General features: G+C 35.2%; 1 pseudogene; it reads left to right on the top strand.

Moving 5' to 3' along the window:
* The first annotated feature begins 12,795 nt into the window (after positions 1-12,795).
* Positions 12,796-14,890, top strand: LOC114045841 (annotated as a pseudogene).
* The last annotated feature ends 466 nt before the right edge of the window (positions 14,891-15,356 follow it).

The following is a 15,356-nucleotide window of genomic DNA, read 5'->3' as shown; positions in this document are numbered from 1 at the left end:
CATAGCTAGTACTGGTCAGGAAAAAAAGTCAACCCAGGTTTTTTTTTTTTTAGTTGTCAGATGGGCTCTTTCCACTCTATCACTTTGCCTAATAGTAGGAGGTTCATGGTAAGAACTTTAAAAATACTACTTGTTGCTTAATTGATTAGTGTTTGTGAAGATCAAATGAGATGAAGTGGTTGAAAATTACTTAAAAGTTAAAGACATTTTCTTTCGATGAAGGTATTATTATAATTAACATCTAAATTGGGAGTGTATGTTGTCCCCAAGACCGGCTTGAGTATAACCTATGGTATTAATAATTATAATAATAATTAGCACTTATATACATAATTTAACAAACATTTATTGTGTACTTTGTGCCAGACACTGTGGTAAGTCCCAGGGATACAAAGAAAGAAAGAAAAGAAAAGAAGGAAAGACGACAAAGAGATAGATCATGTCGTTAGCTTTTATCAAATTTCTGGGAGATAGAAATCTCCAATTATCAGTCTACTCCATATAGAATCCTCTGAGCTAAGGCAAATAGAGGTAGTGACTGTAACTGAGACAGTAACTACTCAAATCCCAACTCCACCAGCAAAGTGGAGTTTGGCTTCTCTAAGCCATCACAAATGACCCATTTGAACTCTCTTCCATATCATATACTGAGTATCTTTACTTATTCCCATATCACTTCTCGTGATATTTCCCTTGAGTATGAGAGGTTAAAAAATATTTTTTAAGACTGACTTAATTCCAATATCTCCCAGAGGACTTACAGAGAACTGGATTTGAATGCCATACTAAAAGAGTATTGTAGAGTTAGAGCTGGAAGAGACCATAAATCCCATCTATTCTTGCTCCCTCATTTTACAGATGAGAAAACTGCAACCCAGAAATATTTGCCTGAGTGTATACAGATAGTAAATTGCATAGTTTGCACTTGAATAAGTTCCCTAATTCCCAATCTGATGTTCTTTTCACTATGCCACTGATTTCACAAATATCATCCAAATAACGCCAAATCCATGAATTAAGACAGAGCAAAGTTTATATCCTTGATAAGAACAAATACATTCTCTGAAATGGGTAATTCAAAATCACTAATATCATTTCTGAATGATATTGGCAGGAAGTTGCTCTTCCACAAAACTTTAAATGGCACAAGAGAATTCATCCTCTATGGTATTATTTAGAAGCCCTAGTCATATGCAATACAAGTAAAAATAAAAACCCATCTGTAAGATATCAGAGATTTCTGGACCACTCTCTAAAAATCTTTTATTGGTCAAACCTATATAATTTGGTGGTTGTTCCACTCTTCCCCTCAGCAATTTCTCAGCAACCTTGTGGGAGGGCATGTTATCTTTATTAGCTTCCAGGGATGCTGATCCCCTTGAGTGTTTTCTAACAGCATGTAAAAAATGTACTAGAAACTCATTGTAAAGCAAGGTGCTTTAGACCCCATCCACAAGATGGTTTGAGAGTGAACCTACTAGACAGAATTCCTTATGAAATTGTTCCAAGAGAGAAATAGTTCAGGATGACAAAAAACTATGGAGTCATTGCCTCTATTACACAAGTCAGAAAGGGCATGCTTTTCCTTCATTGACTTACACATATACATGAGAACCTGGGACCATTGAGATGGCATTCTAAAGTTAAACACTTACAGATTCACGATGGAATTATAGAACTTTCTTGTATTTCACTACAATGTAGTGGATTTTCACTAAAGGTAGCTGTTTTTATAGCCTAAAAAAAGTTTAGAAAGGATGTTGACAAGAAAAATGCCATAAATTTTAATTTATATGGCTATATATACACAAATCAAAACTTTATAGTAATTAGGATTTTTGTGCTGGTTAGGTAACTTCTTTTATAATGTTTATAATGATAGCTTTGAGCCAGTAAAAGGCTTTGAAATGCTTTCTAACTGCCAAAAGCATTTTATGTTTATGTTTAGTAAAGTTACATTTAGTAAAGCCTAATACTTAGATCTGTAATACCATCAGTGTGGCCTCCGATATGACATAAAATTTTGCCATTCATTTCCATCCTCTGTTCCTTCTTCATGTTCTTATATGAGTCTTCCTTAAATATTCCACAATGCAATCAGTCAATAAACACACCAGGCAGCGGGCTAAGTGCTAAGGATGAAAAGAAGTGCTAAATACAGTCCCTGATATGAAGTAACTTCACAATCTAATGGGGGAGACAATATGCAACCAACTATGTATAAAAAGCATCTCTACAGGATAATTTGAAGATAATCAATGAAAGGAAAGCAATAGCATTAAAGGGAATCAGGAAAAAAAATTCTTATAGAAGGTGGGAATTTAGCTGATACTTGAAAGAAGAGGTAAAAATGAAGAGGGGGCATATTCCAGGCATGTGGGACAGCAAGGAGAAATGCCTAGAGTTCAGAGATGTTGATTAAATGAGGAGGGAGTAACATGGTCAAATCTCTGTGTTAGGAAGATTAATTTCACAGTTGAGTACAGGACAGACTGGAATGGAGAGAGAATTGAGGCAGGGAGAGGCCAATTAGCAGACTATTACAATAGTTCTTGCAATATAGAAGGGCAAAAGGAGAAGTGGAATGAAAACAGATTTTGATCAAATAAAGACATTTCAGAGTTCATGTTACATAGAAGTGACATGCTTGTGAGTAATGGAAAATGAAAGGTATTGACATCTTTTGTTTAGGCATGTTGGATGAAAAGTAGGTCGTGAGAAGTACACAAGAGTGATTTGCCATTTCTAGGTAGCACAGTGCCTGGAGTGTCAGGACTGCTATCATAAAGACCTGAATCCAAATCTGGCCTCAGACACTTACTAGCTGTTTGACCCTGGGCAAGTCATTCAACCCTGTTTTCCTCAGTTCTCTCATCTGTAAAATTGGCTTGAGAAGGAAATGGCAAATCACTCTAGCATCTTTGCCAAGAAAACCCTAAATGCAGTCACGTAGACACAACTAAAACAGCTGAACAACAGCAATGATAATAAAACACTCTAACTTCCCAGTTAATTAACTTGCATACTTCTCATATGTGTGTGTATGTGTATGTATGTACATATATGTATATAAACATATGAGCATACATCTATAGCTATATCATTTGTCTATACCTGTGTATCTAATCTATATAATCTATATCTCTGTATCTACAGATATAGATATATCCATATATATACATATATTCTAATTTTCATAATAAATAATATTTGTGTGTATATGCATACACACACACACACACACAAATACATACCCTCAAGGGAACCAGTGTACTATTCCCAGGTTTAATTCTAGCCCTAGTCTTTCTCCTGAGCTTGACCTTTAGGCCAGCATTACCAGTCACATATTGACTATTTCAAACTGATTGCCCTATAGGTATGTCAAACTTAACATACCTTTTTCTCCAAACTCCCACATCTTTGAACTTCTTTAATACCATAAAGAGTACCATCTCCTCCCATCACCCAGGTTCACAATCTCAGTGTCATCTATGACTGCTTATTCACACTGATCTTGCATATACCATCAATTGCTATTTCTACTTTCACAAGATCTCACTAATATATTCCTTTTTCTCCATGGACACAATCAACATTCTGGTTTAGGTTCTCTTTACTTCCCACCTAGACTGAGGTAAAAACCTTCTAGTTAATCTCTTAGTCTCAAATTTTTCCCTACCTCCATCCTCTATAGAACTACTAATGCAATTTTCTTAAAGCATATGTCTGACCACATGAACGCTGCACTCAAAATACTACAGTGGCTCCATATTACCTCTGGGATAAAATCCTTTGATATTTAAACCTCTTCACAGCTTGGCCTTTCTCTGCTTTTCCAGTCAGCTCTTAAACTTTACTCCTCTTCATGAATACTGATCAACCACGAAATACTATTTTCCATTTCTTAGATAATCTCTTGTCTGTATGATTTTCTATTAGCTGTCCCTTATGATTGGAATGCCCTCTTTCCTTACTTTTGCCCTTAGGATTCCTAGGCTTCAGTCAAGACAGTTCAAATTCATCCATCTATAGGTGACATTTACCAGTTTACCAGCTGCAAGAGTCTTTCTTTATAAGTCAACTTTTCATCTACTATATATCTTGTATTCACTTGTTATTTACATGTTGTCTTACCCATTGTAATATTTGTTCCTTGAGTACAAGGACTGTTTTTGCCTTTTTTGAATCCTCAGCACTTAGTACAAATCCTGGCATGTAGTAGGTGATCAATAAATGCTTATTGAGTGATTGAATGTAGCTGTTGGACTGCCCATCATTTTCCCCTTAATCTTACTACATCCTTGAATACATCCACTTCCTTTTCTGTTCGTATATGAAATGACTTTTTAACAACCAGTGAACAAAAAGTTTAATGTTAAATGTATCTTTATAATTATTCATTTTAATAGTATACGTGGACATTCTCTGTTAAACAAAATAACCAATTCTTTAATGATGCAGAATGCAACAACATAATGTACTTTTAATTTATGTGGCAAAACTTTCAAAAACTTGTCCCATTTGTTATTTCACTTTATACATGGAACTACTCTGGGAACAACATAATACAAATATCATCCTTAAATGTCACCTGGTAAACACAAGCCATAGGATGAATGAAGAAAAACAGGCTTTTAATGGCATGTTAAAACTGTTTATACCACTGTCTCTGACAACTAAGTTTAAATCATATCACTAGTATGTTGAGTAAGTGTTCCATTTTTATGTTAGAAGAAAACTCCCAATTAACTGAAATTCAGCTAAGCAGAACTGTCAAATTGATCCTGCCCCCTAAATCATTTTAATTGTAGATGGAAGGATTTGATGGGAAAGTCCAGACACATTTAAAACTTTTTGGGGAAAAATTTCTACACTATATTCCAGAGTCAATGCACTTTGAGATTGTCTTCTACATAATCATATCATGATAGATACTCAAGATGTTGGACATAAGACACTACAACATCCTGTATTACTGAAGTGGATCACTTGCATTAAGCATGCTAAACCAACCACAAAGATGAAAGTGTACAAATATATTTAAGAAATATTTTAACAACTAGGTGAAACCAAAATTGTTTTAAAGGGTTTTCACATTAAGCCTCGGTGAACAAAATAATTAACCAGAACATTCCATTCTGGCAATTATATAGTAAATCAAGATTCTATTATTATTTTTAATTATTAGGTTTTTTTTATTAGGATATGTGATTTTATCAATGAATGAAATTCCTAGGGTGGATTCTTCTGCTGATACAGATCACTACTTGAACAAGCGGAAAGGCAGTGGAATCTTCTTATGCTGATGATTTTTTTTACTAATTTATTATGATTTATCACAATCACTTCCATAAGTTTTTGAGTTTTAAATTTTTCTCCCCCTCCCTCCCCATCTCCCTCCACAAGATGGCATGCAATCTAATATAGGCTATACATATACATTCTTATTAAACATATTTTCACATTAGTGATGTTGTAAGTAAGAAATAGAACTAATAGGAGGAACCACCAGAAAGAGGAAACAAAATACAACAGAAGAAAAAAAATAGCAAATAGTATGCTTTGATCTGCTTTCAAACTTCACAGTTCTTTCTTTGGATGTGAATAGCACTTTCCATCCTGAGGCCTTTGAAGATGTCTTAGATTCTTGTATTGCTGAGAGGGGTTAAGTCTATCAAAGTAAGTCATCACTCAATGTGGCTATTACTGTGTACAGTGTTCTCCTGGTTCTGCTCACTTCACTCGGCTTCAAACCACACAAGTCTTTCCAGGTTTATCTGAAGTCTGCCTGTTCGTCATACTTTTTAGCACAATAGTATTCCATTACATTCATGTATCACATTTACAATTATGATAATTATCTATGTCTTTCTCTCCATCCTTTTTCGCCCCTGTTTATGCTTTTCTTTCTCCTTTCTCCTTTTTCTGACTCACTAATGTTTTGCTTTTGACCACCGCCTCCCTCAGTCCCACCTCCCTTCTATTAGCCCCCTCCCTTTTCTTTCCCCTTTTCCTTCCTACTGCCTATAGGGCATGTTAGATTTCTATACCTAACTAATTATGTTATTCCCTTCTTAAGCCAAATCTGATGAGAGCAAGGTTCAAACAATGCTCATCTCCCTTCCTTCTTTCCCTCTGCTGTAATAGGTTTTTTTGCCTTTTCCTGTGATGTAATTTACCCTTGTCTCCCTCCTCCTTTCCTCTCAGTACATTTTCTTAGATCAGATTAATTCACTTACTTGGATCCATTTAACCTACTTGATTAGATTTTTTTCATCATTACATCAAAGTCAATTTATACCCATCCCCTTTATGTATTCCCCTTTGACATGGTGTAATAACAATACAGTTCTCAAGAGTTACAAGTATCATCTTCCCTTTTAGGGATGTAAAGGGTTTGCCCTTATTAATAACATGTTGTTTCTTTCTGTCCCATTTACCTTTTTATATCTCTCTTGAGTCTTGAATTTGAAGATCAAATTTTTTGTTGAGCTCTGGTCTTTTTATCAGAAAGGTATGGAAGTCCCCTATTTCATTGAATATCCATCTCCTCCCCTGAAAGACCATGCTCATTTTCACTGGGTAGTTGATCCTTGGTTGTAATCCAAGCTCCTTTGCCTTATGGAATATCATATTCCATGCCCTACGGTTTTTTAATGTAGAAGCTGCAAGGTTCTATGTAATACTGAATGTGGTTCCATGATATTTAAATTGTTTCTTTCTTACTGCTTGAAGTATCTTCTCTTTGACCTGGTAACTTTGGAATTTGGCTATTATATTCCTTGGCATTTTCAATTTGGGATCTCTTAGAGGAGGTGATCGGTGGATTCTTTCTATGGCTATTTTACCCTCTGATTCTAGGACCTCAGGGCAGTTTTCCTTTATGATTTCCTGAAAGATACTGTCCAGGCTCTTTTTTTTCATCATGATTTTCAGGTAGACCAATAATTTTTAAATTGTCTCTCTTTGATTGCTTTTCCAGATCAGTTATTTTACCCATGAGATATTTTACATTTTCATCTATTTTTTCAGTCTTTTATTTTTGTTTGACTGATTCTTGCTCTCTGATAGAGTCATTAACTTCCATTTGCTCAATTCTAATTTTTAACAAATTGTTTTCTTCTATTAGATTTTGTACCTCCTTCCCCATTTGGCCAATTGTATTTTTTAGGGACTTGTTTTCTTCAGTGTACTTTTTTTCCGGTTGGCCAATTGTATTTTTTTTAAGGACTTGTTTTCTACAGTTAATTTTTGTCCTTACTTTTCCAAGCTATTGACTCTCTCTCTTGCATACCTCTCATTTCTTTTCTCATTTTTTTCTTCTGCCTCTCTCATTTGACTTTTAAAATCCTTCTTGAGCTCTTCTAAGGTGGCTTTTTGGGCTTCAAACCAGTTCATATTCCCTTTTGAGGTTCCAGATGTGGGTTTGTTGATAATGTTGTCCTCTTCAGAATTTCTGCCTCGATCTTCACTCTTCCCATAATAAAATCTATCATACGTTTCTTTTTGCTCATGGTGTTTACTTATTTCCTGGCCTTTAAAGTGATTGGGCTCTCTTGCTGGGGAGCAGAGGGCACTCACCCAAGCTTCTTGTGTTGGGAGCCTAGGGCTTGGTCACTGGCTTTGTGTGCTAGGGCCTCCAATGTTGGAAGTTGGAGGCTGTAGGATTCTGGCAGCTTACTGGGTGTTGGGCTGGAAACAGCAATACTGGAACTCTAGGGGTAGGATTGGGTAGTGTGGCTCCTGGAGATTTCCTGCTAACCCAGGCATTTCCTTCCTTTTGCTTTCTTCAGCTCTTTTCAGATGGATGTTGCAGTGTGTTTATCTGCCTGGGGCCCCTTGGAGTGCTGCTTCTCTTAGTTTTGCTGAAGCACTGGGAGAGCTGGTTGCTGTAGAACTCCGAGGCACCTGGTGGTTTTCTGAGCTGGTTTCCACCAGTTCCCCCTCCCTCAATGAGGCACTTGGGGTCCAGGTGTTGGTGTTTGCCTGCTCCACTACCTGGGCTTCAGGATCTCCTCCTGGTATGCTGAGGTGGGGCTTTCCACTAGCTTGCCTAGAAGCCACCCGTTCTGTACTGCTCCCCTTCTCCCAGGGTAAGAAGGGCCTTTCCAGTTAATCCCTCAAGCTACCTAGGTTACTGCACTGCTGCTCCCCATCTTTCTTCTGGTTCAGCTGTTCCAGGGTTTTTCCTGAGGTGATATTTTCTGGGCTTTCAGGGGTTAATAAGGGAGGGTAAGAGAGACTCACCTCTTACTCCACCATCTTGGCTCCCAGAAGTCAAAGTCTTATGCTGATGATTTTAAGAAATATGACTAACAATTCCTTTTTTAGTTAATTCTTTTTGGGAATCTGGGGTCCAGGCATATGACTTCATCTATTTTGGAACTTCTGATGTGGAAATTCTATCCACTGATTTAGAAAGCAATTTCTGAGTAACTTCTGATCTTAGAGATTTATTTGGGGACACAGATTTTCAGTGACTTGCTCACCATAGTCACTTAACTGTGTTATATTTCTTAAATTCAATTTATATTTAAATCATAGTGACTATTTTTAAAAAAATCTATGAAAAATGATGTTAGTCCAGGATCCCAGACATTATATATACATATATATACATATATAATATATATATATATACACACATATATACACACACATATATACACACACACATATATTTACACACACACATATGTACAGATATAATACATACACACATATATATGTACATATATAATATATATACACACATATATATATAAAGTGGATCTACTACTATATAATAGCCTATATATATATATAATAGCCTATTCTATCTTACATATAATTATATATTATATATAATTATAAACATAATTATGAATAATATATTATATATCATATTTTACATACTATATTACATATAATTCTATATTCTACATTCCATATATATAATATATATTACATATAATAGCCCATTCTAAAATGAATAAGGTTAGGCATAGATATGTACTACTGAATACTTCAAATCTGAAAACTAATATATATGGTATGAAGTAAAAGGAAAAATTTGCATTTAAAGTATTCTTCAGGTAAGAGTTTAAAATGATATCCCAGCTTGGGTATTTACTACTTATTTGACCTTAGGCAGGTCAGTCACTTTATATCTCTGGATTGTAATTTCTTCATCTGAAAAATGAGACATTAGTCTGAATTAACTTTCAGATCCTGTCCAGTTATACATCTATGATTATATTGACACATTTTAACCCATCTCCATGAATTCAGTGCATTGCTCCAAAAGATCTTTATAAACCTTGTATTTAGCTTTATCTAACCTATTATAAATGGTATATTTGAAGATTTCTTGCTTCAACTCACCACAAATTGTTGTGTTTGTCAAAAGCTCCAACTTCCCTGGTCTCTGTTGTTTTTAAAACTTCAGTCTGTAACTACTTCAGATCATAATGAATGAGTCTATAGCCTGAATGGGGCCAATTACCTGGATTGTGTTCAAATGTGAGGATTCATATTTCCAAGAGCCAAACAAGACTGAGGCACAAGGGTGTCAGAAAGATGGAAGTAACTCTTTTTATGTCATTTTAGAGTGAGGGAATATCCCACCAGGGTTTACATGCTATCACTAAACACTGTTGTTAGCTAGATAATGAGTATAGTTGGATCTCAGTTCCATGAAATTTTAGGCCACAAAGTTTTTGAATCATATCTCCTTTGTCTTTTACTATAATCATAGCAAGATATTCCCCTAGAAGAATCTATTGATCCAGAACATTCAATAAAAATCACTCTCAAAAGTGTTAAATTTCCCTTCAGTAGAGCATTTTACATTTTCAGTACATATTCTATGCACATTTAATTTTCTTCATGCAACATTCTGAAATAAGTTTAGTAAAGATGCAATAAAGTTAACTAAACAATTATTTATTGACTTTCTGTATCTCTAATGTTTAACCACATTTTAAGCCTACATATTCAAATATTTCACACAGCTCATTCATGTTTCACTGGGGGAATTTTCCAAAAATTCTATAGAACTAGAAATGACATTAGGCATTCCTTTTGGTACTAAACAGAATTTTCTAGCTAAGATGCTTTTGCAAATATCTCGTAGGATGTAAATCACTCATAGTTACACTTCATGGAAAGTTATAACTGTTCATATAAATGAACCTGCAGAGTTCTATATAAATGACTTTAATCACTGGTTGATAAGAAAGCAATTACAAAACCTTATTAGTGAAATATTGATTCATTCAACTGGTGTGGGAAAAGCCTTCAAAAATGTTTTAGTGGCAACTCTTTTTTGCAACCCCACGGTTTTGTGTTATCAGGCATTTAGTTCAATCAATATACGTTTATTAAACACCCATGAAGGTGCTTAATATTAGTAGTAAAAGATGTTATGTTAGATATTGAGGAAAGGAGGATAAAAAGGAAAAACTATCCTTATTATTCTTTTATTTTACATTTAATCTTGACTTTATTTTTCTCAATTACATGTAAGGAAATTAACATTTTGTTCTTTTGCATTTTTGACTTCCTAATTCACTCTTACCATTTCCTGCCCTCTCCTTGAGAAAGCAAACAATTTGATGTAGATTATACATGTGATCATGCAAAACATTTCCATATTAGCCACATTACAAAAGGAAATGCAGACAAAAAGAATAATAAAGATATTTTTAAAAAGAATGCTTCAATCTATAGTCAGATCATCAGTTCTTTCTCTGAAGGTGGATAGCATTTTTCATTATAAATCCTTTCAACTTGTTTTGGAGAACAGCTAAGTCATTCACAGTTGATTATTGTACAATATTGGTGCCACTGTATGCAGCGTTCTTCTGGTTCTACTCACTTCACTTTGCATCACCAGGTAAGTCTTCCCAAGTTTTCTGAAAGCATCTTGCTCATCTTTTCTTAAAGCAAAATAATTTCCCATGACAATCATATACCACAATTTGTTCAGCTATTGCCCAATTGATGGACATCCCCTCAATTCCCAATCCTTTGTCACCACAAAAGAGCTGCTATAAATATTTTTGTACCCATCGGTCCTTTTCTTTTTTCTTTGATCTCTTTGGGATGCAGACCTATTAATGGTTCAAAGGGTATGCACAGTTTTATATCTGTTTCAGTATAGTTCCAAACTGCTCTCCAGAATAACCTTTATTATTCTATTAGTGGATATAACACACAAACGGATAAGTGAATACAAGGTAATTTGATGGTGGGGAGAGTATTGTCACATAGGAAACTTGAAAGTATTTTCAGTTGAAGGTGATAACATTCCTGATCCCTGTTTTGAAGGAAGCTAAGGATTTTAGGAAGTGGAATGATTACATACCAGGTATGGGGGACAGTAAATGCAAAGATATAGTAGGAGATAGACTATCATGTTTGTTGAACAATCCATAAACTTGTTTAGCTACAATAAAATTTGTAGAAGGGATTAAAATGAAAATAAATATAAAACTAGAAGATCAGTAAATGCTCAAAGTGGAGTTTCTATTTTATCCTAGGGGAAAAGGAGCCACTGTAGATTCTTAAGTAAAGGAGTGACATAGTCACATCTGAGTCTTAGGCTGTGAACCCTGATGACTAGATAGTGCTATCCTCAACAGCTATAGGGATTTTGAGAGGAAGAATAATTCTTTCTTTGGGAGATGGAAGGAATGAGGGGGAAGATAAAGATCTCTTTTTGATATGTTGAATCTTCTATGCCTAAAGGATTTCCAGATGTAAATGTCCATCAGGCAGTTGGCAATAAGAGAGTTCTAGTATGGAGTAGAAAATCGATATCAGGGCAGGACATGGGAATCATCTACACAGAGATGATCACTGAACTGATACAAGGTAATTAGATCACCAAAAGTAAAGAGAATAAAAAGAAAAAGAAGACCCACAGGGAACAGGAGATAGATGGTGAATCAAGTAAGGAAACTGAAGATTGATCATATTTATAGGAAGAGAACCAAGAGAACAGTGTCATATAAACTATGGGTAGAAGATAAAAATCAAGCAGGTAAAGTAGTTAATAGTGCCAAAATCTATTAAGAGATCTAGAGGGATAAGAGCTGGGAAATGTTCATCAGATTTGGCCAGGAAGAGATCAGTGCTATCAGGGAGAAAACAATTGCAGTCTAATGGTTGAGGAAGAAACAGATTACAAGGGTTTTAGAAATTAATTCAAGGTAATTAATGAAAAGTCGAGGCTATGAATAAAAATCACCAATGTACCAATTGGATCATAGTCAGCCTTCTACCAAAAATGCAAATCTGAAATTTCACTTACTGTGCTCTCAGTATAGTTTTCCTCATTCATAAAAAATCAGAAGCTAATAATGTGTTGTTCACAAGAAATACACTTGAAACAAAGACATACATAAGCATTTCTACATATTACCAACAAAATCCAGCAGTTGAGCTAGAAAGAGAAATTCCATTTAAAATAACTGTAGACTATTTAAAATATTTTGGAGTCTGCCTGCCAAGACAAACCCAAACACTATATGAACACAATTGCAAAGCAATTCTCACACAAATAAAGACAGATCTAAACATCTGGAGAAATATTAATTGCTCATGGGTAGGCCAAGCCAATATAATAAAAATTACAATAGTTAATTTACTTATTCAGTGCCATACCAAACTACCAAAATTATTTTATAGAGCTAGAAAAAATAATTACAAAATTCATCTAAAATAAGGTACTAGAGCATGAATCTATTATACTTCAGCTGAAGTTAAAAAGGCAGGGGTAAGTTGGATTGAAATGAAAGGTGGGGGAGGGCCATGAGGAGGACCCGAGCCTGCAGAAGCAGCTACAGTGGGGAATCCAGGTACCAAGATAGCAGAGGGCTCTCAAAGAAAAGGTGCATGGATAATGTGATGTTTGTGGTTAATAATGGCTTGAGCTAAACTCTAACTGGATAGCATTCTCTACTTGTTTGAAGGATGAAGTACTCGAGAAGATATGGCAAGAGATGGGATGTTTGCTTCAAAAGTTTCAGCAACTCAGTTTTGCAACTACCAACCACAAGCTCTTTTCTTAATTACACTATGAAAAAGTTGCAAATGGGACCAAAAGCCATGTTTTTTTTCAAATGAAGATAACTGAAGGAGTTTGATCTTCATTGCTTTCTAATCACAGTTGAAATTTCCCCGCAGAAATAGAATGAAAGCAAAAGAAAATCAGCAACACCTTGCATGGTCCTTGCAATTGAATCGGATCTGGAACTAGAATTGATACCAGACTTGGATGAAGATCCCCTGTACTTACACCAATAGAAAATGCAGCAGCAGAAAGCATGTTAAGTGATGAAGATGTTCAAGAACTTGTAAATTCTGATAATCAACACAGTATAAAAGGTGAATGTAAATATTATACTTTTCAAATGCCAAATGCTAGCATGTTTACCTTTAATATTGATTCAGAGTATCCTAATATACTGTTAAATTTATCCTATGTTTGTGTTGAGTATAATTTTCTTACCAAAAGATATGATACACTATCTGAGCATAATTTAAAATGTTATCCTGGAGAAGACAATTTTAAGCTGACTATGGTGAAATAAAATAATCAATCTTTGAGCAAACAATTAATAATCTGACTTTTGATGGTAGTTTTGTTAAAGAGGAGAATTCAGATCAGGTAGAACCTATAGAAACTCCTTCATTAAGGATTTCTATCAGTAAAACTCCTATAATGAAAATGATGAAAAATAAAGTAGAATATAAATGGATTGCGGTTTTCCATAACTCTGAACACATTCCAGAAGAGAAGAGAATGAAACTAAATAAGGTCATGAAGAAATGGTTAAAAAAACAAACAAACAAAAAATCCAACTTCATCAGCATCTGAGTCTAATACAAACTCTTCTCTTGTAAATAGTATACATTCAAATACCATAAACACAGTAGTTACCTAAGCAGCAGTTCTTCAATCTGGGCTAGCACAGGTGATAACAGCAGCTGTTAAGTTCAACAGAATTCTAACTTGATTCCTAAAGTTTCAATGCCTCTTAACAGCATTCCCACCTATAATGCTGCTTTGGAAAACAATTCCCTTTTGCTCAACACCTACGATAAATTCTCTTGTCCAACAATGGCTGAAATTACAGTTCTATCTGCTCAAACAAAACGTGCAGAGGAACAGGTCAACATATGGTTTTAAGCTGAAAGCCTGAAACATAGTGTTAGTTGGACTCCAGAAGTAGAGGAGGAAGGAGAAAACCATTCAATGGCACAGTGCATACCGTACCATGAACAATAACAGTGATTCTGACATACATTTTACCAGTTCATAATGCTTTACCTCTCATTTTACAGACATGCCAAATAGTTGGTCAGCCAGATGTAGTCCTTACACAAGTACCTGGCACTACCCAATTACCAGTAACGATACCTATATCTTTGACAGTTGCAGGAGTTCCTAATCAAACTCATATGTAGAAAAGTCAGGTGCACAGCGCTCAGCCTATTGCAGAAACAAACCAGTAGCTGCAGTTCCAGTCCCAGTCCCAGCTCCTCAGTTAATTAAGCATGAAACTGCATTGGTAAATCCTGACACATTTGCTATTCAGGCCCCCCCAAAAAAGACAGCTGGCAGAATTGAAAGTTAGCTACCTTAAATCAGTTTCCTCATGACTCAGATGTGATCAGGCTTATGAAAATAATGTACCTGATTAAAGGTGTTATCTAAAAGTGCTTTAGCGACAGAAGCGATAACCAGAGAAATTCCAAGAGTAATCAGTATATCCATCTCAACAGTAAAGCTTGTACCACTAGCATTATAGACCTTAGTGACAAGACTTCAGAATCTCCAATAGTTGTTGCTCCACAATCTGAACAGCTAGGGGATTCTTTCCCTAACTTTACTCCATGAAAATTTTTTAAAATTTATTTACTTTTTTTTTTTTAGTTTTCAACATTCACTTTTATAAGATTGTGAGTTCTAAATTTCCCCCTCCTTCAACTTCTCCCTTCCCCAAGATGGCCTGCTATCTGATATAGGTTACATATGGACAATTATATTACTCATATTTCCACATTAGTCATGCTGTGAAAGAAGAATCAGAACAATAGGCAAAAACCATGAGAAAGGAAAAAGAAAAAAAGAAGAGTGTGCTTCGACCTGCATTCAGACTCCATAGTTCTTTCTCTGAAGGTGGATAGCATTTTCCATCATGAGTCTTTTGGAATTGTTTCAGATCATTGCATTGCTGAGAAGGGCTAAGTCTATCAGAATTGGTCTTTGCACAATGTTGCTGTTACTGTGTTCAGTGTTCTCCTGGTTCTTCTCACTATACTCAGCATAAGTTCATGCAAATCTTTACAGGTTTTTCTGAAATCAG

The sequence above is a fragment of the Vombatus ursinus genome, unplaced genomic scaffold, assembly GCF_900497805.2.
Source record: "Vombatus ursinus unplaced genomic scaffold, bare-nosed wombat genome assembly UNPS02014779.1, whole genome shotgun sequence".
Lineage (NCBI taxonomy): Eukaryota > Metazoa > Chordata > Mammalia > Diprotodontia > Vombatidae > Vombatus > Vombatus ursinus.
The sequence above is the reverse complement of the archived record's forward strand: the minus strand, read 5'-3'. Positions and strand labels throughout refer to the sequence as shown.